Source organism: Pleurodeles waltl, chromosome 6, assembly GCF_031143425.1.
Source record: "Pleurodeles waltl isolate 20211129_DDA chromosome 6, aPleWal1.hap1.20221129, whole genome shotgun sequence".
Taxonomy (NCBI): domain Eukaryota; kingdom Metazoa; phylum Chordata; class Amphibia; order Caudata; family Salamandridae; genus Pleurodeles; species Pleurodeles waltl.
The window spans coordinates 335,493,772-335,518,817 of record NC_090445.1 but is presented as its reverse complement, the minus strand read 5'-3'; the positions used below and the strand labels follow the sequence as shown (position 1 = coordinate 335,518,817).

The following is a 25,046-nucleotide window of genomic DNA, read 5'->3' as shown; positions in this document are numbered from 1 at the left end:
AAAGTGCTTGATCCATCAAGCCACGAAGATCTTCAACTCTAGTGGAATGTACTAATTCATCCTTTATTTCTTCTTAAGCCCTCTGCGGAACAAAGTTACCAGGGTACGCTCCACCCAAGTGGTCTCTGCCGCTAACTGACGGAAACGTGTAATATATTGAAGGACATCTTGGGAACCCTGCTGGATATCACATAATGCTTCCTCTGCCGAGGCTTCCAATCCTGGACGACTAAACATTTGTTTGAAGCGGGTCACGAAGGCAGAATAGTCCGACAATACCGGATCGTTGGACGACACCATCGGGGTTGCCCAGGCCAAGGCAGGACCGGATAATGCACTAATAAGATATCCCACCTTTGTCCTGTCATGAGAGAATTGGGTAGGTCTGAAGGCGAAGTACACCGTTAGTGCATCCAGGAATTCACGCAGTTTAGTTGGTTCACCAGAGAAGCGAGGAGTAGAGGCGGAGATAGTCGGAACATCGCCACTGCGGAGGGCCAAAGCCTGTCGTAACACTGCATTCTCATTGCGCAATTGTTGCAATTCCTGAGCTTGTTGTTGAATGGTAGTCAAAAGAGATGGATCAGGATCTGCAGCCGCCGCCACTGTATCATCCATAGTGTCAGAAGACGTCGGAATGGTTTGGCGCTGCAATCTGTCACGACTTACGTGCTGCTTAGGCCAGGAAACCGCAGATCTAGTGGCGTGGGTCTTGAAGGTTCGGCTTTGGCCCAGAAAGGGGCGACTCTTTCTAGTAGCCACGGTGCTGTCGGCAATGGAACTGCCAAGAACAGACCGTGCCCTTTAGAAATAGTGCCAGAGGGAAAAAAAAACAAAAAAGGGGAAAAAACCTCCAAACAGTGGATTCCTGAAACAAGAACAAAAACAGGAATCAAAAAGATACAAAAATGCTGGTAGAAACAAATTTGACAAGATCCAGAACCGAAGGCTAAGAATCAGGAGCAAAGACACAATCAGAGCAGATAGTGTTGCAGCGCAAGGAAAGAGAGAAAACAGAGCCCTTATATACCAAGAAACAGGAAGTGACCAACAGGAAGTAAAAAGACACCATCTTAGATAGGGAAGAAGTACATAGGATAGAATAGAACAGGAACCATAGAAAATAGGGAACAAGGAATGCTGGGAAGAAAAAGGTAACATGGGAAGGGGGAAAGACATAAAGAAAGGACAGAAAAATGCCTCAGAAAGGAAAGAAGAAAAAGAAGAAGAAAAAGAAGAAAAAGAAACAGGTAAGGAGGGGTCAAGGGAAAACGGGGACGCAACAGAAGGCAGAGCGAGGCCCCAAGTAAAATCTGGGGCCTCGCGCTGTGCAGAGAAGGCTCGGGGCGCGCCGCGTCCTGAGAACGCGCTGTGCGGCGCGAGCCGAATGCTCGGCTCGCGCCGCGTGGCGCGACAGTTATCTGCTGTATGGCGTTAAAACTGGCCCTATCTTCATGCCCTTAACATTAATGCCACAAACATGGATTGATATGCAAACAATGAATGTTAAAATGTGTGTAATTCGTTCCTCTTATTTCACATGTTTTACTTAATGTTGCATTCCCCAAAAGAGTTAGCTGTTTCATCATGCTTTGTTTCTACGCCTTTTATTACTCTTGCATAGTGCATACTTTGACTTGTGCCAGGTGTTTATGAGGGGCTTTGATTGAGAGTGCTGGTGCTGAGGCTAAAGGCAAAGCAAAGTGCCTGGCAGTGGGTTGGTCTCTTTGCAGAGCGCACAGAACATTGGTCATGTATTCCAGTTACAAATGAAGTTCAGTGTAAATGTGTGTGAAGGGATGCGTAGAAGTCAAAATATTTAAAAGGCAAAAGCAAAATGAAATAAAGTGCTTAAATGTGACTGAGTGCAGTGTATGTTTGAGGTGATAAAATGGGGAAGATGCGAGGGAGTGCATTCAGTGGAGAGGGAAAGGAGGGTTCTGAAGAGTAAAGAAAGGAGGGTGAAAAAGTGCAGATTGATGAGATGTGATGAGAAAAAGGGAATACATTTCTAACATAAAGCACACGTAACTGAAGGCCATACCCCTTCCATTAATGCAGTAAGATATGGGGCAGTTTTTAATGTGTTTAGTATTTCGATACTATACGTTCCCACTGCTTTATAAACTTTGCTTTCTCACTAAATTCATTTGCTTTCAAATGTCCCATTTGTCAAACCTTTTTCATTTTTTTCTTGGGAGGAGAACTCACCTTGGACCCCATGTTTGTCCATTAAGCTTACTCACTTCACTCGCTACATAAAAGTCATACCCAACATTTAAGCCCCACCACTTTCAAATGTCACCAGCCGCCACTGACTACCATCCAGCTATGTGAGTCAGGTACACCCAAATATTGGTGGGGCCCATGCCTCATGAGCTACATCGCTACATCAAAGCCAGATTCCTTGCATGGTCATGGGTGTCCTGCCAATGATTCAAATTTCCTATTCAATAGACCTGGAAATGGTTACTACACTCACCCAGACCTCTGAACCATGCATGGAAAATTCATTAATACTATGTACCACCAACCAAATAGCGCTGAGGAAGCAAGATGCTCTATATTGAAATCAGAATGCAGAAACACAAGTCTTAAAACACATGAACAGATGACTAATTAGCAAAGGAAACATGGAATGATATTGCTTTCTCATAGGAAGAGATATTACAATCCTGCCTGCCCTCATATGAGTAAGGATGTGCCTATTCCAAAGCAAAGCAGAGGTACACTCCACTTGATCTCTGCTAATTATACATGTGATATATGTCTATGTGCAATCTACTTGTGAATATGTTAATAGCATTTTCAGGTCTATCAACTTTTTTCTTGGTCTGTTGCTGCAAAGTAGTGTTGGAAGTGATGCATGAGCCTACATTTAAAACAATCATTGGCAACGCCAAAAGGTCTGGCAAGGTCAAGAGGTATGACTACCAGATGTTTCACTTTGTCAATGATAGGTTAGTTATTGTTTTGTAAAACTATTTTTGGGAAAGCAACTGGGCCATAGGCAATTAAAACTTGCCTAAAAGCAAACTGTTAGACCTGACAGTCTTAGGGTGGTCACCCCTAACTTTTTGCCTGCCTCCCTCCACTTTTTGGACACTGTTTTTACTGGTTTTAGAACTCTACGCACTTTACCACTGTTAAACAGTGCTAAAGTGCACATGCTCTCTCCCTTAAAACACGAGGACCTTGGTTAATACCTGATTGGCTTATTTAATCTACTTGTAAGACCCCAGTAAAGTGCACTACATGTGCCCAGGGCCTGTAGGTTAAATGCTACTAGTAGGCCTGCAGCATTGATTGTGCCACCCATATAAGTAGCCTCTTAACCATGCCTCAGGCCTGCCATTGCAAGGCCTGTGTGTGCAGTTTCACTGCCTTGTCGACTTGGCATTTAAAAGTACTTGCCAAGACTTAAACTCCGCTTTTACTACATGTAAATCATCCCTAAGGAAGGCCTTAGGTAACCCATAGGGCAGGGTGCTATGTAGATAAAAGGCAGGAAACGTAACTGTGCAGTTTATATGTCCTGGCAGTGTAAAACTCCTAAATTCTTTTTTACACTACTGTGAGGCCTGCTTCTTTCATAGGTTAACATTAGGGCTACCCTCATTTACTGTTTGAGTGGAAGATTCTGATCTGAAAGGAGTAACAAGGTCATATTTAGTATGGCCAGAGTGGTAATACAAAATCTTGCTACTGGTGAAGTTGGACTTAATATTACTATTTTAGAAATCCCACTTTTAGAAAGTGAGACTTTCTCTGCACTTAAATCCTTCTGTGCCTTATAATCCACGTCTGGCTTGGTTAGTTGACAGCTCCCTGGTGCATTCCCCTCAGACAAACCCCAAACACAGGATGCTCAGTCACACTTGCACACATCTGCATATTGAATGGGTCTTCCTGGACTGGGAGGGTGATGGGTCTGACACTTACATTACAAAGGACAGTAGCCTGCCCTCGCACAAAGGGCTTCCACACCCCCCTACTGGGGCGCTGGCCCACAGGATGGAACTGAAAGGGGACCTTGTGCAATTCTAAGCCATTCTTTGAAGTCTCCCCCACTTCAAAGGCACATTTGGGTATTTAAGCAGGGTCTCTGACCCTACCAACTCAGACACTTCTGGACAAGATACCACTGGTGAAGAATCCCTGAACTAAAACCTGCAACCTGCCAAGAAGAACTGCCTTGCTGCCCAAAGGACTCATCTGACTGCATTTCAGCAAAGGACTGCTGCCCTGTTGTTGCCCTGCTGCCTTGTCACCTCAAATGTTCCAATGAAATTACCAATGATGTGATAGAAGATGCCATGAATGATGTAATAGGTGAGATAGTTAGCAATGCATGGCAAGGGTGTACTTTAACAAAGCCAAAAAATATGTAAGGAAAATAATAAATAATCTACTACACTATATTTACTCTTAAACCCCATAACGCCCTGTAAGCGTGTTGTAAACTATATTTCACACTATTCATGTTGGAAGAGAAAAATATCCTTTACACCACACTTAATTGGCATTCTGGGTTTTAATGGAAATATAGGGGGTCATTACAACCTCGGCGGTCTTTTTTAAAGACCGCCGAGGGACCGCTCTGCGGAAGACCGCCAGTAGTGACGGTTTGCTTCTGGGTGTATTATGACTGTATGACTGTTGGCTGCTCTCCGTCCTTTTTCGGATGGAGAGCCGCCAACAGCCATACTGGCGGGCGGCGGGGAAGTGGAGGTTGCTCCACCGCCATGCCAACAGAACACCGCCCAGCGAATCACGTCCTGTGATTCGGCGCAGCGGTGTTCTGTTGGCGGTGTGGTGTCGGCGGAGCAGCCCCCATGGCTCCCGTCCCCTCCCGGAGGATCGACGGACCAGGTAAGTCGATCGTCCGTTAGGGGATGGGGGTGGGGGGTGTTGTGTGTTGTGTGCGTGCATGGGGGTGTGTGTCTGAGTATGTAGAGGGGGTGTGTGAGTGCATGTATGCTTGTGGGGGTGATGCGTGTTTGGGAATGAGTGCGTGTATGTCTGTGGGTATGTCTGTATGGATGTGTGCGTGTATGTTTGAATGTGGGTGTGCGTGTCTGACTGTGTGTGTGGATGTTGGCATGTATGTCGGTGTGTGTGTGTGTGTGTTGGTGGTGCCTGCATGCGTGTCGGGTGTGTGTGTGAGTTATGTTATGTTGGGGGTCGGGGTGAGGAGGGGGGCCCTGCCACCTTTGGGGGGTGGTAGGGGTGGTGGGGGGTAGGGGAGGGAGTTGGGGTGGGGGTGGGGGGTGGGGAGACCCTATCAGTGCCAGGGAAGGAATTCCCTGGCACTGATAGTGCTTACCGCCATGGATTTCATGGTGGTTCAAACCGCTGGAAATCCACGGCGGTAAGCCGGGTCAAAATACCGCCGGCGGTATAGTGGCAGCCACCGGGCTGGAGACCCAGGTCTCCAGCCCAGCGGTCGTCTCCACCCTGGCGGATGGTAAGCACCATGGTCATAATTCCACAAGGTTAGACCGCCAGCCTGTTGGCGGTCTTACCGCCGGTTCTCCGCCTTCCGCCAAGGTCGTAATGACCCCCTTAATTCCTTTCAAATATTTATACCATGAGATTTTAGAATCTGTCTTCTCGCTGGCACGCGGAGGGTGTTGTGAGGACCTCCTGGACCCGAGTTGGTTCCCTCATTTTTAGCTTCTTTTTATATTCCACATTTTTACACATTTTAGCTGCATTGCTTTCAGCAGGGACATTTTACATGCGTTGCTTGTGTGATATTAGGCTAGGAATAGAGGCCCATATTTATACTCTGTTTGCGCTGAATTAGCGTCATTTTTTTTACGCTAATTCAGCGCAAACTTAACTCCACATTTATATTTTGACACTAGACCCGTCTAGCGTCAAAATATTGGAGTTAACGTCCTTTTTTGAATATGTGAAACATCCTTGCGTCAATGAGATGCAAGGTAGGCGTTCCCGTCCAAAAAATTACTCAATGCCTCTAGCGCCATATTTATCCACCCGGGCAAAAATGACGCACGGGTGGTAGGCGGACACAAACGTTAACTCAGATTTGCGTCAAATTTTAACACCTGGTTCAGACCAGGCATTAAAATGAGGCCCACACACCACTACTTAAGGAAAACAAACAGAAGCATAATTACAAACCCACAGGAGAAGATGGAAGTGCTACTGCTCCAGCTTGCGAGACGATGCAACAACAACAGCAACCACCAACACCACAGCGTGGCCCATAAAGACAATGCAGAAGGCAGGAGAGGGTATTCAGAAACAGGACAACCCTCCTTGCCTTCAGGGAACAAGACATAATAAGGACATACAGACTTAACCGGCAAGCCATACTACACCTGTTGCACCACATTGAGCCACAAATCACAGCCAGTCTGCAGACCCCACACAATATACCACCTGTGACAAAGCTGCTAGCTGTCCTGCACATGCTGGCAAATGGCTCATTTCAAACAACAGGTGCCGTAGTAGTTGGTGTGTCACAGCTGTCATTCTCTGTGTTCCTCCCAAAGGTGTTAGACGCAATAATCTCCCTGACACCCTACCACATCAGCTTCCCCAACACTCAACAAAAGCAGCAGGAGATAAAACAGGGGTTCACCCAATTCCATGGTTTCCTGCATGTGATTGCTACAATTGACTGCATCCTTGTCCGACTTGTGCCACCTGCAGCAACGGAGCACTTATACCGGAATTGCAAGCACACGCATTCCATTAATGTGCAGGCCATAGTGGACCTCCGGGGACTATTCACAAACATTTTGGCTAAGTATCCTGGGAGTGTCCATGACACCTTCATATTCTGGCACAGCAGGATCAACGAACACTTCCAGGATGGACAATATGGTAATGGCCTACTTGTGGGTAAGTCAACAAACCTAGCAATATACACACAACACACCAACCCTGTAGGACACACAAGACATACTCCACTCCAAAAACACATGGCCAGGATAACACAGATGTGCGGTTAACAACACATATGCACCATTCTGCAGTACAGCACAATCAGTGCACACCAAAAACACATACACTCACATGTACGTAACACACCCACACACCCACACACCCACAACTTGACAAGCACACCACGTGAAGGACAGGTGCAGATATGTACCCTTTGCCAACAGAAGAACTACAACAACCACTACAAGTGCCCACAAGTTGCATACTACATACACTTCACACACACTACATCAAACAAAGAATAGCACAGCAATGTCAATGGCATACACCATGCTCATCTTATGTAAGTCTCACATAGGCACAGATCCCTCAAATCATGCTGTGCAAGTCACTGCCAGAACAAACATCAAATGCCAGAAAACTGGTGCCAATACCAACTACATCTCATCAACACATACCTTACTTACCTGTAGTGTGCATATACATCTGCCTGACTCATTGGGTCACACACGTAGGAATAGAAAATTAATGTCCATCACATACCATGTGCCAGATTTGTGAGAAGTGGCACTACACCTACTGTAGTGCCACCTCACATGCACCACTTACTGACCCACAACACCATCATGTCAGTACCATAAACAGTAAATGGCCCACCATGGGGCAGAGTCGCTGTTAGACAGTGCAGATCATGGATGCCGTAGTGGAACCCTGTAGGAGTATTTAGGACCTTACATGCACTGTGCCAAGGGACACATTTGCTAAGTTCCTTCCCATAGCCTGCACTGTGCATGTGTTGACAGCATAAATGCTGAATCATGTTTTGGAAGATATGAGAGACATTGGTAGTAAAGTTGATCATCCTGAAACAATGGGATACACACCCTTAGACACCTGATGGCTGGCACAAACATCAGCTGCCATTCAGGATCACTGTTCCCATTGAAAGGATCCCCATGCACCACCAGAGGGTCACATCTTGTGAGGCTCATAGTGCTCAATGGCCAGCATCAAGTAAACAAGATGATGACAAGCCACATGTATGGCCATATGTGACTAAGAATGACAGAGTGCAATGCTGTGAGAATATTGGCAGTGGGGCACTCCATCATTCTCACAACACAGGGATGCACCATTTTGAACCCAATTTGGTGCATCCCTATATTTTCATGAATGTAACACTTATGTGGAATGTAATTGGCGTGCATGCAGGTCAGGTTCAAACGTGTGCTGGCATAAAATGTGTGTGTAAGGAATAGTACTGGCAGACATTGATGGGTGTCTGCACCTGGACACATGAATGTAGATGTGATAGACCTATGGATACCAGCTTCCTAGTGGTCAGCCTTCCTAACGTATGGTCCACTCCCTGACTCCATGTATGAGTGGGAATGCCTTTGTGGATGACCCCGACAGTTGAGATTATGGATTGCATGGCCATACCCCCTTAGGCACAGGGGAGAGGAATACCAAATTTGCAGATAGATGTAATGCTCACAGTGTAGGTGACAGTCATATTGCTCAGGCTTGCATGTGTACCTATCAGCACTGACCCCTTATGGTTACCAACAGCGTCCCATCCTCCCAATAACATGTTCAAGTTACTGGTGATGTACGGTTGAAAATTGACACAGATGATGAGGAAGTTTGGGCCTGATCTCTGTGAAGTTTACACTGCCATTGCATTATTACATATTACGCAAAAGCAAAGCACACCATGGCCCTCATTACAACCCTGGCGCTAAATGCCGCTTACCGTCGTGCAGAAGACCGCCAACACACCGCCACAGCAGTGGAATTCCGCCACAGCCATTATGACCCACTGCTCGGAATCTGCCAAAATTGAGACACCCACAGAAGTCCGCCACACCAAAGGTCAGTGATAAACTGGCGAAAACAAAACCTCCACCGTCACGCCAACAGAAATACACCCACACTATCACGACCCACGAATCCACGTGGCAGTCTTTCAACTGCGGTATTCCATTGGCGGTACACACCGCCGCGCTCAAAATACACACACATTTACAAAACACTACCACATTGGACAATTACAAATACACACACCTGATACACATACACACACCACTCCCACACACCCATTACAATATAAAACACACACCCACATCACCCACAAACCCCTATGACAAAATTACCGAGAGAAGGCTAGAGAGAGACACTACAAACAACTACCAAGCATCCACATGCACACAATACCATCACCCACAGATCTTCCACGCACCTCACACAACACACCCCTACATATCACCCCACTTATCACCACACACCCCACTCCACACATCACCCACACCACCCCATGGCATGGCAAAGACACCCCAGGTTCTCTGAGGAGGAGCTCAGGGTCATGGTGGAGGAAATCATCTGGGTAGAGCCACAGCTATTCGGATCACAGGTGCAGCACACCTCCATAGCTAGGAAGTTGGAGCTATGGCGCAGAATAGTGGACAGGGTCAACCCAGTGGGACAGCACCCAAGAAATAGGGATGCGATCAGGAAGAGGTGGAACGACCTATGGGGGAAGGTGCGTTCCGTGGTCTCAAGACACCACCTTGCGGTTCAGCGGACTGGCGGCGGACCCCCACCTCCTCCCCCACAACTAACAACATGGGAGGAGCAGGTCTTGGCGATTCTGCATCCCGAGGGCCTTGCAGGAGTAGATGGAGGAATGGACTCTGGTAAGTCAAATCTTAACTATTACATCCCCCACCCTACTTGCTTGCTATCACATACCCTCACCCTCACCCCATCACTCCAACTCCTCACAAATGACACAACATCCCAAACCACACATCCTAACACCAAGCCCTGCATGCAACAACAAAGCATGGACACCCATCACCAAAGCATGGCCACTGCACATACCCATACACCCCCCTAAACCACCATCACACAAGGACCCACACAGGAATGCAGGCACTGGGGTACACGGTCACCCACCCATTGCACACCATGGCACACACAGATGTACTAAACATCCTTTTATACCCCTGCATGACCCCTACCCAACGTCACCGGACAGGAGGGTCCACACATGTCCACACCACCAATAGAAGAGGCCCACAGTGATGACAGCAGCTCTGTCCAACTGGATCTAGATGACCAGCCCGGCCAGCACCCACCCAGCGGGCCCATACCTCTGTCCCTAGAACACGTCAATCAGCAGTGTGTCAACTTCTACAGGGAACCCAGGCGAACCCACCACCCCAACAACAACAGGGACCTGGGGGCAGTGGCAGTGGGCACACAGTCCAGGGGACGGAGTCCCAGGAACACAGGGGAACTGGGAGGGCTGCTGTGCGACAGGGGGAGGACAGGCCAAGGGAACCCACTCTCCATGAGGCCCTCTCCAACATCATGGGAGCCTACCACCATTCCCAGGAGACGATGGCAACGGTACTGGCCAAGTTTCAGGAGACCCAGCGCCTGCAGGAGGAACAGTATCTGGGCTTCAGGGAGGAACTCAGATCCATCAATTCCACCCTGGGCACCATCGTAGGGGTGCTGAAGGAAGTACTCAACACCAGGAGGGACACTGTGGCACAACAAGGGGCCCCTGACACTAGCCTGGACGATGAACTGCCCACCACCTCCGCCGGCGCTAGTGGACAGGAGGCACCACCACAGGACCACCACACCAGCACCCCACCCCCTGCAGAGGGTGAACCACCCCGCAAACGGTCCCTGAGATCTAGGACAAAGACAGAGAACGATGCCAAGAACCCCGCCAAGAAATGAGACCCTGAATGTCATCCTTCTGTCCCACTTAATCACCCTGTCCATCCTCAAACTGCCTCAGCTCCACTTCCTATGCCCATTTGGGCAATGCACCTGTGAGACTAATAGACTGGACTCTGCCATGGACATTCCTCCACCATCACCCCTCACCATTTTACAACCCCCTCCACTATTGAGCACTCAAATAAACACCCTTAAAGCACAAAACAATCTGGAGTCAGTCTGTGATTTCGAAATAGTGTATTAGCAATTACAGTGTCAAAATGCTCTTTCAAATGTTATGTCAACATACCTATGTCACACAGCTCTAGTCCATGAGGAAACAAAGCATATGTCACACAGTGGGACCCACATCTGTGAAATCGTAAGGGAAAGTGACAACTCAGTGACCATACACTGGGTGAAAATGACAGACAGTCGAGAGGTAGTAGTGTTAAAGTACATGTAGTAGGCAGGTTTGTATTCTTACCTGTGTCTCACTGGAAATATTGCAGGATCACCGAGTTCCTGTTGTCGATGTCCTCTTCTTCTTCTTCCTCGTCTTCACTGTCCACAGGCTCCACAGCTGCCACAACACCGCCATTTGGACCATCCTCCTGCAAAAAAGGCACCTGTCGTCGCAAAGCTAAGTTGTGAAGCATACAGCAGGCCACGATGATCTGGCACACCTTCTTTGGTGAGTAGAATAGGCATCCACCTGCCATAGGGAGGCACCTGAACCTGGCCTTCAGGAGGCCGAAGGTCCGCTCTATAATCCGCCGAGTTCACCCATGGGCCTCATTGTAGCGTTCCTCTGCCCTTGTCCTGGGATTCCTCACTGGGGTCAGTAGCCATGACAGGTTGGGGTAACCAGAGTCACCTGCAAATGGCGAGGGCAACTGTTAGACACACACAAACCTGTAGGGATATCCCCAGACAACCATTCCCACTGACTTGCTTCCAGGTGCTCACCTAATAGCCACACACGGTGCCTCTGGAGTTGACCCATCACATAAGGGATGCTGCTATTCCACAGGATGTAAGCGTCATGCACTGAGCCCGGGAATTTGGCATTCACATGGGAGATGTACTGGTCAGCCAAACACACCATCTGCACATTCATGGAATGATAACTCTTCCGGTTTCTGTACACCTGTTCACTCCTGCGGGGGGTACCAAAGCCGCATGTGTCCCATCAATGGCACCTATGATGTTGGGGATATGTCCCAGGGCATAGAAGTCACCTTTCACTGTAGGCAAATCCTCCACCTGAGGGAAAACAATGTAGCTCCGCATGTGTTTCAGCAGGGCAGACAACACTCTCTTCACAACACGTTGGAAAACATAGGCTGGGACATCCCTGATGCTATGGCCACTGTTGTTTGAAATGACCCACTTGCAAGGAAATGGAGTACTGACAGCAGCTGCACTAGAGGAGAGATTCCTGTGGGATGGCAGATAGATGACATCAGGTCTGGCTCCAGCTGGGCACACAGTTCCAGGATTGTGGCACGATCAAGCCTATAGGTGATGATCACATGTCTTTCCTCCATTGTCGACAGGTCCACCAGCAGTCTGTACACCGGAGGATGCCGCCATCTCCTCACATGTCCCAGCGGACAGTGCCTATGAAGGACAACAGCGAGCACAGAGTCAACCAACTCAGTGGTACGTACCCACAGCTTACACAGAACACGAATCATAATCCGAAATTTCCCCTGTATGAGTGTTGAGGCAAGGCCTAGGTTTGTGTGACGCAGTGAAAAATTAAGCCATATGGGCCCCTGAAATGGCGGCTGCCTGACCTGTAAAGTGGGACAGTGGGATGTGAGGTAACTGTGCTGGCGTTGTACACCGTTGCGGTAGGCGGTCGAAGACCGCTGCGCAATTCTGCATTGGTTAACATTGGACCCTATGGGCCCCAGGAGCCAATGACAATGTACGCCGGCAGTGACGGTACGCACCGCCGCGGATGTGACCGCCATTTTCGATCTGTTCAATCACTCAATACCTGATCTTCGACAGGAGAGGACCTACACTGCAAGTGCTGCTGTGACTTCGGACTGGAAGAGACAATGGCTCATGCGTCTGGGGAAAGGGCCCCTGCCTTCACATCGGAGGAGTTGGAGAAACTCGTGGATGGGGTCCTCCCCCAGTACACGCTACTCTACGGTCCTCCAGACAAACAGGTAAGTACACTGGGAGCATGCTGTATGGGCTATGCCTGTGTGGAGTGTGGTGGATGAAAGATGGGGAGGTGAGATTGAGGCGTGCATGAAACAACAGTGAGTGCATGTGCCACATGGCAAGGGTAGGGAAGGGGGCCAATGACTGTGATGATGCGGACGGTTATATCTTCTCCTTTTCCCCTGTACTATTCCTGTAGGTCAGCGCCCACCAGAAGAAGGATATTTGGCGTGCCATCGCCAAGGAAGTCCAGACCCTGGGGGTCTACCAGAGACAGAGCACCCACTGCCGGAAAAGATGGGAGGACATTCGCCGCTGGAGCAAGAAGACGGCGGAGGCCCAGCTGGGGATGGCCTTCCAACGTGGGAAGGGTGCCCGTCGCACCATGACCCCCCTGATGTTCAGGATCCTGGCGATGGAGTAACCGGAGTTGGATGGGCGCTTGAGGGCATCACAGCAGCCACAAAGGGGTGAGTACACTCTCATTCTGCTGATTTTGCGCACAGTGGAGGTGCCTGGGTGGGGGAGATGGGCTGTGGGTTTCCCTAAGCCAGGGCGAGTGTGCTAGTTAGGTCCCCTTGTTGTGGCAGACCCTGTGGCACCCCACCCCACCTGTGTACAGTGCCAAGTACACCTAGTCAGGCTCCTGTGACATCCATGTGTGCAGATGTCGGCCATAGCCTTGTAGGCCATGTCCCAGGGATTGAACAGTGGAGTCCAAGTGAGCGGCGTAGTGCAGGGGGCTTCTGTGTCTGTCGTGTCCGCCAGCTTAGCGGTAATGCATGCACTCAACATGTCTTTTTTCTGCCCCCCCCCCTTTTTGTGGTCTCCCTGTTCTTGTGTGCATTAGCATCATCAGGCGGAGTAGCAGTGGCACCGGAGCAGGAGGGAGCTGCATCCCACATTTCCCTGGAGGGCGACACTACGGACTCTGAATTCACCAGTGGGACGGAGGGCGAGGGGAGCTCCACGGCAGGGACAGGAGCTGAGACCAGTGATACAGACTCGTCCTCTGATGGGAGCTCCCTTGTGGTGGTGGCCACATCTGTGCCCCCGCATCTACAGGTACAGCCACCACCCCCCCCACCAGCACCGCCCTCCCAGCATCCCCTCAGCATTTGCCCCGTGCCCGCTCACCCAGGAGGGTGGGCATCACCTTCGCCCCAGGCACCTCAGGCCCAGCCCCAGTCACCCCTTCTGCCCTCAGTGAGGAGGCCATTGACCTCCTCAGGTCCCTCACTGTTGGGCAGTCTACCATTTTGAATGCCATCCAGGGTGTAGAAAGGCAGTTGCAACAAACAAATGCATTCCTGGAGGGCATTCATTCTGGTCAGGTGGCCCTTCAGCGAGCTTTTCAGACTCTGGCCTCAGCACTGATGGCAGCTATTGTCCCTGTCTCTAGCCTCCCCCCTCCAACTTCCTCCACCCAGACCCAATCCCCAGTATCTCAGCCTATCCCAAGCACACCTTCAGACCAGCATGCACACACGCCAACACACAAGGGAAGCTCTGGCAAACATAAGCACCCCACATCCCACAGGCACTCACGCAAGCATCACACACATGCAGACACACCAACATCCACTGCCTCCACTGTGTCCCCCTCCTCCTCGTCTCCCTCCTCCCTCCCAGTCTCGTCTCCACTCACACCTGCATGCACTACATCTACAGCCACTACTTCTATCACCAGCACACACAACACCACACCCCGCTCACGTGCAGTCACCACCTCCACTACCGTTCACATGTCCCCTGTGGCCTCTCCCAGTGTGTCTGTGACGCCACCTCTCAAGATACACAATCGCAGCCACACACCCACCCAACAGCCATCCACCTCATGACAGCCTACAGCGCATGCACCTTCACCCAAAGTCACCAAACGAACACCTCCTACACCACAACCTCTTCCTCCACTCTCAAACCCCCTCCAGCTACCCATCCCAGTGTTCCCCAAAAACTTTTCCTGTCCACCCTTGACCTCTTCCCCTCACCTCCCCCACCCCGTCAATCTCCTAGGGCCCAACTCTCCAGGTCCCAACCTAGCACCTCAGCCACAACATCTCCGGGACCAGTGGTGCCTGTAGTCACCGGAATCTGGAGTGCACCGGCCACCAGGGCAGCCAGTGTGGCACGGAGCCACAGCACAGACAGTCCCCCACCTGTCAAGCATCAAAAGTTGGCCAGTGCCCGGCGGGAGAGGGGGAAGACTCCAGCCACCAAAGCCGCTCCCAGGGGTACTGGTGGGAGTGTGGATTCAGCTGCGACACCTTCCAAGGTGGGGAAGGGGCACAAGAAACTCAGCAAGTCTGGGAGCAGCACGGCGGAGAAGACCGGCATCATTCCAGCTGCCCAGGAGGCCACCGACATCATCCCCGCTGGCCAGGAGGCCACCGCCATCATCCCCGCTGCCCAGGAGGCCACCGCCATCATCCCCGCTGCCCAGGAGGCCACCGCCATCATCCCTGCTGCCCAGGAGGCCACCGCCAGCACCAGCCCAGTTGCCCAGGAAGCCACCGCCATCATCCCCGCTGCCCAGGAGGCCACCGCCATCATCCCCGCTGCCCAGGAGGCCACCGCCAGCACCAGCCCCGCTGGGCCAGACAGGAACGCCAGCACCAGCCCCGCTGGGCCAGACAGGACTGCCAGCACCAGCCCCCTGGGCCAGACAGGACCGCCAGCCCCATCCCCGCTGGGCCATAAAGGACAGCCAGCACCAGCCCCGCTGGGCCAGACAGGACCGTCAGCACCAGCCCGCTGAGCCAGACAGGACTCCCAGCACCAGCCCCGCTGGGCCAGACAGGACCACCAGCCCCGCTGGGCCAGACAGGACCGCCAGCACCAGCCCCGCTGGGCCAGACAGGACCGCCAGCACCAGCCCCGCCGGGCCATAAAGGACCGCCAGCACCAACCCCGCTGGGCCAGACAGGACCGCCAGCAGCTGAGTCTCTGCCAAAGGCCCCGCCGCCACAAGCACCGCTGAACAGGACACTGCCGCCACAAGCACCGCTGCCAAGGACACTGCCGCAACAAGCACCGCTGAACAGGACATTGCTGCCAACAAGCACCGCTGAACAGGACACTGCCGCCACAAGCACCGCTGCCAAGGACACCGCTGCAACAAGCACCGCTGAACAGGACACTGCCGCCACAAGCACCGCTGTCACGGACACGCCGCAACAAGCACAGCTGGTCCATGAGCACAAAGGGCACTGATGCAACTGAGTGCGTCACAAGCAGGATGAAGCACAAGGCCCCCTCCAGAACCAGTGGAGTATCACATCCACTACCTCTGTCCTTGGCAGGATGAAGAACTCTGGGCACAAGGCCCCCTCCAGAACCAGTGGAGTATCACATCCACTACCTCTGTCATTGGCAGGATGATGCACTCTGGGCACAAGGCCCCCTCCAGAACCGGTGGAGTATCACATCCACTACCTCTGTCCTTGGCAGGATGAAGCACTCTGGACACAAGGCCCCCTCCAGAACCAGTGGAGAAAAGCATCCGCCTGAGAGACCGTGGCTTTGCACTCCCCAGGATGAAGCAGTGGGAAACCCACCCACTGTAGAGACTTGAGAGACTGTGTCTTTGCACTCCCCAGGATTGAACAGTGGGCAAACCACCCACTGTAGAGACTTGAGAGACTGTGGCTTTGCACTCCCCAGGATTGAACAGTGGGCAAACCACCCACTGTAGAGACTTGAACAGGCTGAGGTGCCCCCCCCTTTCTCTTCCCCCTGAGGTGCCGGTTTTATTGCTATCTGATGCACCTGCAGTGTTCTCTCCATCATGTTTGGGGATTGAGTGTGGGCCTCGCCCATGCCGTGTTGGCCCAGTGTTCCACAGACTTCAATGGAGCACTACTTGGACTACTATTCTTGGTGTATATATTTGTTAATAGTGTATATATATTTTTGAGTCCTGGATTTTAATATATTACAATGGTTACACTCATTTCCTTTTGTCTTTGCATTCTTCCGGGGGGTTTGAGGGGTGTAACTGTAATGTATCATGCTGTATTAGTGTGTGTGTTGTAGTGGGTGAGGGTGGGGGTGGGGGTGTTGCGTGTGTGTGTCCCTGTTTTTTCCCTCCCCCCTCACCTGTGTCCTAGGTGCAGTACTCACCGTTGTCTTCGCCGCCGGCATTCGTGCACCTGGTAGAGGAGCAAGAAGATAAGGGCAGGCAGGATCTGGAGCTCGGGTTCCATGGCGTCCGGATTCCTCGTGGGGTCTGTAGAGGTGAGCGTTTTCCCTTCGAAGTCCTGTTTCCGCCGTGTTTTTGTTCATGGTGAATCCACCCCGGAAAAGGTGGCGGATTGGTAGGTTGTGATAGTGTGGGCGGTACATTGTCCTCCGCCTGTCTGTTTGCGGTGACCGCCAAGCTGTTTGTTTGAACCGCCGTGGTGGTCGGAGTGTTAAAGTGGCTGTCTATGTTGGCGGTTTCCGCCATGGTTGTAATTCCATTTTTTTTACCGCCGGCCTGTTGGCGGTCTTACCGCCGCTTTAACACCGACCGCCAGGGTTGTAATGACCACCCATGTGTTTGGTTCATATTCTTGTTTTGCGTCACTTTGGTGTCAATGAAATGATGCTAAAGCAGCGTTGTTACATTTATCAGGGCCATTGTTTTTTCTGAGATGTGAGTTGCAGTGCATGTGTAATTAGATGTAGAAGTGTAAGCTAAAAATCTGTATATACTTCTCACAATGCTGACACTGATGGTTGCCTGTCTCCATTTAACAACTGCCAACATGACCAATGAGGAACTGTGTGCGTTCCAAAAGAGGGCAGTGTGGTACCGCCATATCCTGGTAGCGGAATCTGAGTTCACGAGAATGGCTCGCCGCTATTGTGCTGAGAGGTCAACCGGGGAATGGCGGGCATACACACAAGGGGGCCACACACTGGCAATGGCCACACAGAAGAGACCCAGCTCCACAGCAGTGCTGCCACCACGTCAACACCCACAACTGCAACAGCTTTGACTTCAGTGCAACAGCTCACACCACCTGCTGCCATGGACCTAAAAATGCTGCAGGATCTGCAGAGGGACGTTTCCCAGGTGTTGCAATGGTTGGACAGTTTGAAGAAGGAGGTGGCTGCCAACACAACTTAAATATATTTTAAAAACCCTCAAGAAGGCCAAACTTTGAGTGTCATCGGAACTGTCACCTCCGAGTTCTGTCCCTTCCCTCCTCATTTTTACTCATGCTTTATAGTGGGTTTAGGGGGTTAGTGTTAGGTTAGTGTAGGTATGTAGATTAGATAGGATAAGTGGATTTGGGGGGTGTATTTTTTACTTTCTACCTGTTAATTGGTGGGTGGGGTGTCATGTTGGGGTACATCTGTGTTTAGAAAAAATACAAAAAAATAAATATTTGTTTAGATTTAGTCAGTATATGTGTTGTATAAGTATATGTTGTCCTGCGTAAGTTAAGTGGGGTTCGGGGGGCAATGTTTAGAGAGTGGTGTTAAAAGTGTTAGGTAAGTTTAGCATAGGGTAGTTAGTTTTAGTTGCTGGTTAAGTATACTTAGAATAGGTTAGTTTAGGTTTGGATAGGTTTTCTTGTTTTTTGTTTGTTTAGTTTGATACTTGATAAACATTTTTGGGTACTCCTTTACTTTTTGTGCCATATGCTTGTGTCTCAGAGTCTTCCCATGAGTGCACAGTGAAAATTGTGTGTTGGCCTAGGGATGCCATCCTGACTCCAAATCCCTCTCTTGACATGTTCATCACCTTTTTACAACTGACCTGTCACATTGGCAGCAACAACACATCTGCTTGTCCATGCATCTTCCATCCAGTGTACCCACCACTCAAGGTGACTATGTTTACTTTGTATTGGACAGGTAGGTGTGGTAATTCAGCTGTCAGTGTTAGGGTCCTGTGTAGGAATGTTGGGCACCATGGCTCATCTGACAACAGCCTACATTTAAAATCGAACCTGCAAAACTGACCAGTGGCAATTACAGATGAGGTTAAGTACCTCTGTTTCACACCAATGTGTTCTACTGGTACTCCCAGCTGATGATATTGCCCCAGAACTGTTTCAGAGCCATTCCTGCCGCATGTAGTGAGTGAAGCATACATGTGTTCTACATTTCTGACATACTCAGTAAATTGCTTGTAGGGGATAAGACCAGCATTGACAATAATCATGTAGGAACCTAGGGCCAGATGTAGGTAGGTTCTGATTTGCGCCGTGCAATTTGCGAGTCGCAAATCGGAATGTAGGATGGTGTCCCTGACACCATCTGCGACTCGCAACGGGGTTGCAAAGGCCCACCTCATGTGTATTCATGAGGTAGGTCGCAATTTGCAACCCCCTTGAGACTCGTGGCACTCACAGGGATGGTGGCCTGCTGGAGACAGCAGACCACCATATCTGTGACTGCTTTTAAATAAAACAGTATTTTTTTTGTAATGCAGCCCGTTTTCCTTAAAAGAAAACGAGATGCATTACGAAACTAAAAAATGAAACGTTTTTGTTTAATTTTTTCAGAGCAGGCAGTGGTCCATAGGACCACTGCCTGCTCTGGAAAAATGTTTTTAATGCCATTCACAAAGGGGAAGGGGTCCCACGGGGGCCCCTTCCCTTTTGCCAATGGGTTAGCACCCATTTGAAATGGGTGCTAACTGCGATTGTTTTGCGACCGCGTTCGCAGTCACAAAACAATACAACATCGTGCTGCGACTCTCAATTAGGAAGGGAACACCCCTTCCTAATTGCGACTCGCAATCACTTTTGCGATTCGGTAACCAGGTTACCGAATCGCAAAACGGGGTTTGTGCATCGCGATGTGCTTTTTGCACGTCGCAAACAACAAAAAATTCACTGTTTGCGATATGCAAAAAAAAAGTTTAGTACATCTGGCCCTTAGTGTGTGGATATGTGCCCCCATATTCCTGCACTTTTGTACTGACACTCTGTGACTAATGACATGGTTACACACATCACAGTACCTAAGCATAGTAGATGTGTCACAATACACAAAGACATGCTGTTTGTGTAGGAGGTGTTTATTTACAAGTGTCATAGTGCAATATTTACAATGTCCAGGTCAGTGACCCCATTTGTGAAATCCATACAATTGTGACACAACACAAGTCCAGGATTGAGGGACATGTCATTGGACATGCTTGGGGAAGTGTCATTAAGTGCGGAGGAACATGATTTGCCAATTTGTAGGTGAGAGACAATGACAGTTCATATCAGACAGGTGTGTCTTTGAAGAGTGCACATATCCAACTGTGCTAACACTGGCATGCTTTCAAGCACAGAACAAAAGAAAACACTGCCCATGTTTTCTTCATCCTCCAATGTGTTTCATGCAATGCCACTGTATTCTACGCCACTCCACCCACTGTCAGCCCACTCTATGCTGTACGCTATGATGCTGTCTGCCACAATACTGGAACCCAATGCTACTCCATTCTACACCTCTGACTGTACGCTATGACACCGTACATAATGACACTGTACTCCACTCCACACAACTCCACTCCAGTCTACTCCACTGTCCATGACTGCACCCCATTCCACAACAATGTAGAACACTCCACTTAATGCCTCTCTACTGTACGACACTCTTCTCCACTCTATCCAGCTCCAATCTACAAGACTGTACTAAACCTTATTGCCACTCTAAAACACTGTACTCTAACCTATGCCCCATACACTCCACTGTACAACACTCTACTCCACCCTGTGCCACTGTACTCCACTCTACGCCATTCTACAATACTCTACTCCATTCAATGACAAGCTACACAACACTCTGTATACCCCTTCACTTCACTTAATTCCACTCTACTTTGACAAAGTAGTCCACTCTACTCTACTACTCCACTGCATGCCAGTCCACTGTACTCCACTTGACTCTATGACAGCCTATGCCACTACACTCTCTACCACACTCTACAACATTTTACTGTACACCACTGCAGTCTACAACACTCTACCCAACTGCACTACATTGTACAACACTTTCCAACACTATATAACACGCCAATCCATTCCACCATTCAAGACACCACTCCATTTTATGGGACTTTACTCATCTGTACGCTAGGCCGCTCCACTCTACTACACTCAAAGCCACTCTACTGCATGACATGTCACTCCACTCTGACACTTTACTCCACTCTCCACTATGCCAATCTGTCCTACTCCAATCTATGACACTTTACCACACTGTACACCACTGCACTATACTCCACTCTGTGTTGTTCCAATGTACCACATTCTGCTCCACTGTATGCAACTCCACTCTCCAACACTCCACTACACTGTATGCGCTCATCGACACTCTACTCTATACCCCCTGACTGTACTCCTCTAAACGACATTCCACTGTATGACACTCCACTCCACTGTATGACACTCCACTGCAATCTATCATATGTCACTTCATGATACGCCACTCCACTGTAGAAGACTTTATTCCACTGTCTGCGCGTCCACTCTATGAGTGTTGAAGAGTCAAATTGAGTGGTGTAGAGTGAAGTGGCATAGAGTGGAGTAAGATGGTGTGGAGTGGTGTAGAGTGTTGTGGAGTGGAGTTGCATAGATTGGAGTGGCGTAGAGTGAAGTAATATTGTAGAGTAGAGTAGCATAAAGTGGACTGGCATAAAGTGGTGTAGAGTGTCAAAGAGTAGAGTGGTGTAGACTGTGGTGTCATAGAGGGGAATAGAGTGTTGTGGAGTAGTGCAGTGTTGTAGAGTGGAGTGGCAGAGAGTGGAGTGTCAAAGAATGTTGTAGAGTATCTTACAATGTGTAGAGTAGAGAATAGTCATTGAGAGGAGTGGAGTGGAGTGGAGTGGCATGGCATAGGGTAGAATGAGTAGAGTGCAGAAGAGTGGAGAAGAATGTTGTAGAATGGAGTGCGAAGAATGAAGTAAAATGGTGTAAAGTGGAGTTCAGTATCACAGAGTGAAGTGTCACAGCTTGGAGTGTTGTAGAGAAGATTTGTGTAGAGTGAATTACAGTGGCATAGAATAGAGTGCTGTAGAGTGGAGTGACATAGAGTGCTGTAGAGTGGATTGCATGGAGTGGAGCAAATTGGTGGGGAGTGGTGTAGAGTCTCCTACAGTGGAGTAGAGTATTGTAGAGTGGAGTGGCTTAGGGTGGAGTGGCGTAGAGTGAAGTGCCGTAGAGTGTCACAGAATGTTGTAGAGTGGAGTGTTATAAAGTGTTGAGTAGAGTAGAGTGGAATGGCATGGAGTGGTATTGAGAACAATGGAGTAGGAGTAGAGGGTCATGGAGTGCAGTAAAGTGTTGTGGAATGGAGTGTTGTGTCATAGAGTTGAGTGTCATAAAGTGTAGTGGCATAGAGAGGAGTAGAGTGGAGCATGCTGGATTAGAATGGCGTACGGTGGAGTAGAGTGTCATAGACTGAGTAGAGTGCCATAGAGTGGACGAGCATAGAGAGGAGTAGAGTACAGTGTCATAAAGTGGAGTGGCATAGAGTATCGTAGGGTGGATTATCGCAGAATGGAGTATCATAGAGATGGATGTTGCAGAGTGGATTGTCGTAGAATGAAATGATGTAGAGTGGTGAAGAGTGTCGAAGAGTCCCAGAGTGGGATGGCATCAACTGGAGTAGAGTGCCGTAGAGTGGAGTGGTATAGAGTGGAGTGGCATACAGTAGAGTGACATAGAGTGGTAGAGTGGCAGAGTAGAGTGGCATAGAAGGGAGTGGTGTAGAGTAGAATAGAGTGTCATGAAGTGGTGTAGAGTGTTGTAGAGTGGAGTGGTTTAGAATGTGGTAGAATGTTACAGAATGGAATAGAGTGTCGTACAGTGGCATAGAGTAGAGTCTTGTGTCATTGATCGGAGTAGACTGGAGTAGCTTACAGCAGAGTGAAGTAGAGTGTCAAAGAGTGGAGTAAAGTGTTGCAGAGTGGAGTAGATTGATGTGGAGTGGAGTACCGTAGAGTGGAGTAGAGTGTCATTGTGAAGAGTCATAGAGTGGAGTATTGTAGAGTGGAGTGGCATAGAGTAGAGAAGAGTAGAGTTGGTATAGTGGAGTGGTGTACAGTGGAGTGGAGTGGTGGAGCGTACAGTGGCACAAAGTGAAGTAACGTGGCATGGAGTGGCATAGAGTGGATTAGACTGTTGTAGAGTGAAGTGGCATGGAGTTGAATAGAATACCATACTGTGGTGCAGAATGAAGAATAGTGTTTTGAGTGGAGTGGCACAGAGCAGAGTAGAGTGTCACAGAGCGGAGTAGAGTGTGGTGGAAGAGAGTGGTGTACAGGGACGTAGTGTGGCACTGAGTGAGGTGGTGTAGAGTGGAGTATGCATGGTGTGGTAGCGCACTGCCATTAGAGACAACGCATTTTCAATTGAAATTTCCATTACATTTGCACAGATATACAGTTCTACTGATAAAACTATACAGCCCACAAATGATAATGTGTGGAAACTGGTGTCATGTAGTGTACTGATTTGCTTTGATCGTAATATTTATTTCAACCACACTTCTGAGTTACAAAAATGTGTTCTTCATTTGTGCTTTCTTAATTCTGATATATTCTGAAATATGTGTACTGTTCATTTACTTGCATTTAAATTCTGTTTTGTGCTAGAAAAACATAACATCTTACAGATTTACCACTCCCAGTACCCAGCAAGTTTGTCACATAAATCCTCTCACTTTGCCACAGAGGAAGAAAAGTAAACACCAACCTCCCTCAGACGACAGACCCTAACATTTGACTTCTGTAAAGGCACAGCAACTGTGCCAAGATAAACACAAAATATAAAGGCTTGTCTATTGCGCATTGACTTCTGAACTCCAGCATAGTTATTTTGGGGGTACCTCAGCACCCCCCCATACTTCCACGTCCTATGGCATGGCTATGAATTTGAGGAAATTTAAGTTATGCTATTAGTACAAAACACTGACCAAAATATACAAAATTGTAGACAGAACATTGCCCCTCACAGGGATGCAAGATTAATGATCAAAGTGGCAAAGATAAGTACAATCAGTCTGGGGAGGCAGGAAACCTGTCCCAAGATATACAGCATATCGAGTGACTCACAAAAAGAAAAAAAGAGTTCCCAGGAAGTGTGCCCTCATGGAGGAATGCAAGTAGACAGTCAGGGATGTGGTAAACAGGTTATGCTTGACAGGAGGGACAAAGACATGCTGTACAGCCTAAAAATAAAGTCGGCAATCAGAATGTGTTCAAATGTGATTAACAAAACTCAAAGCCAATGGTAAGAAATAGGGGGAATGCATTCCCACGGAAGCTTTGAGAATGTCCCCAACAAGTCTTTTCATAAAGGTAGGCTAATACACTGCACAATAGCATCACACCAGACAGGCATAATTTTACTACTGCAGCATAACACTGTTCTATGTAAGGGGGTGGAAGAGAGTTTGATTATCACAATCTAGTACTGGAGAAGGGGAGCAGATATTGCCAGCAAGCTAGAGCGGAAATTCTCCACTTGCGCTGAATAGGGTGAAATTAATTTACAGTTGCTGATTCAGTTGAAGCTTTGCTTATCTAACATCAGACTTCATTATGAAGATAAGTCAAATAATTGCAAAACCTTACATGGGGTGACGGTAGGAGCCAGACCTAGGTTTATGAAAAGAGGAAGGAGGAGTTACAGTTTGCTTTTTGTGCTTTTTGTGTCTGTGAAGGAGTGTGATGGCTCTTAGATGGCAAGCACTACCTGGACTCTTTCTACTATCAATGGATTTCTTATAATAATCTTGGTGCCTCTTGCTTCTAGTCTCTGCAAACAAAGTTTGCATGGCGTGGTGTCAATGTGCCGGATCTTAGCACCACATAAATGAGTCATGCAAATCTGATCAGATATTTGTCTTTCACATGCTTCATAAATCGATACCTAGTAAACTGTCCCCAACAATATATTTACCAATAAAAACGGGCAAAACATTTAGAGAAAATTTACTGAGAAAGTTCCGGATTTGCTTTCTGTGGCATGCAGAACACAAAAAGTGGTGTCACTGGCACAAGTGCTCCCTTTATTTGAGAGTAATGCCTGAGTTTCTTTCAAAAGGAGAGATCAGAAACCACAATAATCTGAAGGTGGAAGGGTCCTTTGACAAATTCTAAAAGACAAGTGAAACACAGGCACCTGATCTGAACAATTCATAAGAATAAATCAACAAGGCGCCTAGTAAACAACTGCAATAGTACAACTTTTAATTTAATCACATCACTC

At 48.8% G+C, this 25,046-nt stretch overlaps 1 protein-coding gene across 4 annotated transcripts in view; it reads right to left on the bottom strand.

Moving 5' to 3' along the window:
• Positions 1-25,046, bottom strand: part of CPNE6 (copine 6) — a 438,030-nt gene that overhangs the window by 255,336 nt on the left and 157,648 nt on the right. The gene's annotated exons all lie outside the window — the stretch shown is intronic.